The 5,313-nt window shown below is 32.1% G+C and overlaps 1 long non-coding RNA gene across 2 annotated transcripts; it reads left to right on the forward strand.

The window, feature by feature from the left end:
* Positions 1–3,978: 3,978 nt before the first annotated feature.
* LOC145118791 (uncharacterized) lies at positions 3,979–4,816 on the forward strand. 2 transcript variants are annotated; one of them, XR_013713455.1, is made up of 4 exons: positions 3,979–4,087; positions 4,254–4,377; positions 4,454–4,541; positions 4,743–4,816. It is a non-coding gene; the product is annotated as an uncharacterized LOC145118791 (long non-coding RNA). The 2 variants fall into 2 exon arrangements; XR_013713454.1 differs by having other exon boundaries at positions 4,454–4,816.
* Positions 4,817–5,313: the final 497 nt, after the last annotated feature.

The raw sequence follows: 5,313 nt of genomic DNA on the forward strand, positions 1-5,313 counted from the left end.
ACCTAAGTACTTGGCCAAGCCTGTACTAATTTGATTTGTTCATTTAGTCAGTCTTCATAAATCGGAAATCGGGAAACAACAGATGGACAGAGAGAATGATTATAATCCATGTCTCAGTCCATATGATATCTCTTAGAATGGAGGAATATGTGATCCCTTATCTAGTGGACGCGTCATTGACTAGGTCAGAGTTCGACAACAGCTGTTAAGAGCTATGATTGCTAGTCGGGATTTTGGAGTCGTACTTGCAATAATAGTTATTAGACTTATCCAAGTGGGAGACTGTTGGATTAGGTGTCTAAGCCCATAACTATTATTGGTATGTACTTGACCCGAGAGTAGCATGGTCCATTTCGAGTTGCATATCACCAGGACAATTTGATAGGATGGATACTTGAGTAAGAGGTTACTTATAATTTATTAATATATTGTAAGTTAGAATATATTAATATGAAATCATATTATTTAATTAGTATTGATCAAGAATTAATTTGGAATTAATTATGTGATCAAAAGAGACTAATTAAATATATGGGGATTGATTTAGTAAATCAATGATTCTTATAGTGTGGGCCAATTGTTATTTAGGATGGGCTAAACCAATATGGTAGTCCATGGATAGTCCATGGAGGTTTAACCCATGTAGCCTAAGTAATATGAAAGGTCATGGGCATTAGGGTTTGCATGGATGTAACCCTAGACTTTGCCACACTATAAAAGGACTCCCTTGGCACCCAAAATCGGCCACAAGAGTTCTTGGAGTTCATTAGAGCCGATTTTGGAGTTAGCAACATCTCTCTCAAGTTCTCCTTTGTCCTAGGTGTGTTGTGAACCGTTTTAGGCATCACACTTGGGGTGCTAAGTTCTTAAAGCCCAAAACTACAAGCTATAATAAATAGGTAATTCTATAACTCACTTTTATGTTGTTTACCAATTGTATGCTAGTTGTAGGCTTATGCTTTGGAAACAATATTGCATGTATAATTAGAGAAAACATAGATCCAAAGCATTTAGGGTTGTATGTGCACCATAGGATGTTGTAGTATACTAAAACCCAACAAGTATACCCAACATAGGTGCAAGGGTTATCTTGCTTATGTGGTTGATGCCCGAGTCGTGAAGCAAAATTTGATTTTAGAGGTGTCAGTGGTCAAAGACTTTGCTGATGTGTTCCCGAAGGAGTTGCCTGGTGCACCTCCGGAGAGGCATGTCGAGTTCAGGATTGATTTGGTTCCGGTTGCGACCGCTATTGCTAAGGCTTCGTACTGTTTGGAACCAACTGAGATGAAAAATTTGTCCTTGAAATAATAGTTATTAGACTTATCCAAGTGGGAGACTGTTGGATTAGGTGTCTAAGCCCATAACTATAATTGGTATGTACTTGACCCGAGAGTAGCATGGTCCATTTGGGTTGCATATCACCACGACAATTTGATAGGATTAACTTTTGAGAAGAGGTTATTTATGATTTATTAATATATTATAAGTTCTAATATATTAATATGAAATCATATGGTTTAATTAGTATTGATTAAGAATTAATTTGGAATTAATTTAGTGATAAAAAGAGACTAATTAAATTAATGGGGACTAATTGTGTAAATTAGTTTTATATATATGTGTGTGTATATATATATATATATATATATATATATATATATATATATATATATATATATATATATATATTATACAAACCTTACAATTTCTAAAAATAGATTTAAGACGTCCAAGTAATTAAGCTTAATGTACAACAAACTACTAATATAATAATATTATAATCTAAATCTTACAAATTATAATGCGCTAAGTACAAATAATAAAATTCAATATCTTAATAATCAAACATTCAAAACTCTCCGGTTGTTATCTTTTTTATATATAGACAAATTGAATATTTAAATTTTAAATATAAGTCTTGGCAAATATCTCAGCTATTGACCGGGCATTCTCATTTGAATTCCTTACGCGACCACTTAAACATCTAACTTTGAGATCTTATCTACCTATGAATCCTTAAGTAACGGTAAATCTGGCTTGCCTCCCTCGGTTAATTACACGATCATTTGAATTCCTTGTCACTCACATCAGTCAATTACACGATTATCCAGTTGCTTCTTCATCTTCTTTGATCTTTGAGAAGCCAATCACCACAACTATTAGATCATTCATCCCTCACCGCCATCTCCACCTTTTGTTCGCCGGAATAAAGAGGGTCATCTGCAAGGTTCGAAATCTCCTATAACGCAATTGGAAATCGATGCTACCACACCTCGACTGCTATTACCCTGTATCACCTAAATATGATAAAAATGGGTAGAATCCCCTTAATTAGCAATATCGTAACCAATTTTTATTCAATGTGATATCCCGATTATTATCTTCGTATTCAATTTGATACATTCACTCTCCGGTACTTATGAGGAATATCGAGAGATGGTTTTTTCGTGCCTGCATCCATGCATTTCAATCGGCGACAGTCTCTTCTCTTCGTCTTCCTCTCTAAAGAACTATCATGGACCTCCGATGGTAAGACAAAAATCCAATACTAAACCCTAAAGCTTACTTCCAAGATCTTGAAGCCAAATCTATGCCGATTTGAAAAAAAAATCGTACTCTTCATGGTCGATTTCTTCTTTCTTAACGGGATTAAAGTTGATGCTGAGTGTCAAACAGGTTTTAATTCATCAACTTGATTTTAGATTAATATATGTGTTCCTAGCAGATTTTGAAATGAAATGCATTTCGAACGAAAACATCTAATTGGTTCATTTTATAATTATTTTTGGTTCTTTTAACATCACAATCTTTTGGTTTTGGTCAAATTTGTTAACTAATAGTCAATTTTCGTATAAATACTATAGTCAGACATAAATGAACATTGATTTATTCCAAACTAATTTTCATTCTGTAAAGTTTTATGTTTCCCCAAAGTGATCAAATGTCTCTGGTTTTACTTATTGTTTAGCAAATTAAATTTCAGGTTATCTTTAAAATCAGCCATGGGAAATTTTCCTACCCGGTAAGTTCAAATTTTTACTTTCTTTTTATATGTCATCTTTTACTTTCTTTATACGTTTCTTTTTTTATATACTTTGAATATTTGATATTTTTGCAGACTACACAATATTAGCAAAATGTTTCCACATCTGGATAGTGAGCTAAAGAAGGAACAAGGTTCTTATTAGAGGTTGTACTTGGGTTAAGTCTGGTAATGGTAAGCTTCTTTTTTGTCATATTTTTATAATTAATTTTCTCCATAGAAAGATAAAAGTTATAGTGATTTCTCTGTTTTTTCTTATTTCATCTTTAAAGTAAATGAAATAATATGTTTATGTTGAGCGGAAGTCAAGGTTACCAAATTTCTTTTTTTATCTTTCTTTCCTTTTGATAACTTTGATACCAGACGTACATAGTTTTTATGGTCATATTTGTTATGTATGATCATATTGAAGGAAAGATTGGGATCTAACCATCTTGCAACAATACTAAAGATTTCAAGAGCTGAGTTCTAAGTCAAACAAATTTAGTGCAAACTGGAAATAGAGAAACAATGGTAAGAAAACTCATGGATGTTTGCATAATCAAACATACAATGGAAATTATCCATCTGTTAACTGATGCCAATACCATCCAAATCATTATTTTGTTGGTGTTTTCATCAACATGTATTATTTAATCACTTTAGACTCTCATTTCTTCTACGATTCTTACATTTTTCTATGGTTTCTGATTGATGGTAACTGATCATGTTTAGTGGACCAAAAGAAGATGCAAACATAATTGGGTCTGTTGGTATTGTGAGGCATGAGGTTGTTGATATTTCCCCTTTAAGACGGCTAGACCAAGCTATCTACCTTCTTACTACACGTGCACGTGAGTGCTTTCAGAAATGACAAGACCATTGCTGAATCCCTTTTTTGTTAGTTTTTTAGGTATCATTCATAAAAATTGCATAAAATACTAAAAAATGTCTTATTGGGTTTTGAATGTATTGCATCATATTTTTAAAAGTGTAAACTGGAATCTGAGGATCCATATTTCTATGAACTGAGCATGGAAACGGAAGCTACAATTACGGTTTTAGGTTTGTTTTAATCATTTTGTTGGTTTTTGCATTTCTTTATGCTTAGAGTTTCACTAGCTTCTTTTGCTCAAATAAGAAATGGAATTCTGAAGAAATCATGTCAAGTAATAATTCTTATTTGTGATGTCGTACTTATGACAGATTGATTTGGTTTGGTTTTCTTTAGATTCAGGGAAGAGGATGAGGAGTTGGATGATGTAAACCTTTTGTGATATAATGAAATTGAACTTTGAAGGGTCAACCATACAAGCATCAAGGCAAAAACAAGAATCTACGACTCATTTTCAAAGGTTAACCATAGATTATATCTTCATTTTATAACAAAAATATGTTACCTGACCCTTTTGGTTTTCTGTTTTTTGACAGGTTTCATGTGAGTAGACCTAAAGAAACAAAAAAAATTGTTTAGCAAGGTTGAAGGTTCTTTTGACAGTTAGAGACAAAACTGAAAAATGTGATAGTTCACATATCAATATTGTTAAAGGCTTGTTAGTTATTATGATTTTATTGTTGGTAAAATTACACAGTTTAAATAATTTGTGGGTTGTCAGTCATAATAGGGTAAAGGAAACTCTAACCTAAAGTAAATTGAATGATCACATATATCATTTTGTGTATATTGTTTATTTTTATTTTGCTATTTTTTTTTATACAGGACAAGTTTTGTTCACATGATTGTCGTGTGAATAGATATGTTTTATAGGAAGAAGCAAAAGATAAAGCATCACCACTTACTCATGTTTCATATCCCTTCAGGTGTTGGTAAGGCTTTTGAGCTATTTTTTTTTAATTCTTGATTTTTGTAAATTGTTGTCATCAAGTAAAATCAAACAAAGCACATACTTGATCATTTCTAATAAAGGGATATTCGACCCTTTAGAGCAATATACTTCCGTTTGATTTCTAGAAATTTATTAGAAATGATCATATTGGGGCAATTTTGACATTTATAACAATGTATTTACATTTGATTTGCATAATTTAATAAAATCACCCTTAATTGGGTTGTTTTGTCATTCGTACTTTTAGGGTCGAATGTTGGTTTTCCAAGTGTGCAATTTCATCTTGCAATTTAATATTTTTGAAGCTTTGTTTATTCTAAGTTACTTCTACATCTTTTCTCATCTTTTTCCTTATGAAAGTCAAAAGCAAGAGGGGGGAATTGAGTTTTTTTTTTCCAAAATGTTTTCTGAAATAAAATAATAAAATGTTTTTTAAGACTTAAA

The sequence above is a fragment of the Lactuca virosa genome, chromosome 6 (assembly GCF_052849685.1).
Source record: "Lactuca virosa cultivar CGN04683 chromosome 6, Lactuca_virosa_CGN04683_v6, whole genome shotgun sequence".
NCBI classification, from domain to species: domain Eukaryota; kingdom Viridiplantae; phylum Streptophyta; class Magnoliopsida; order Asterales; family Asteraceae; genus Lactuca; species Lactuca virosa.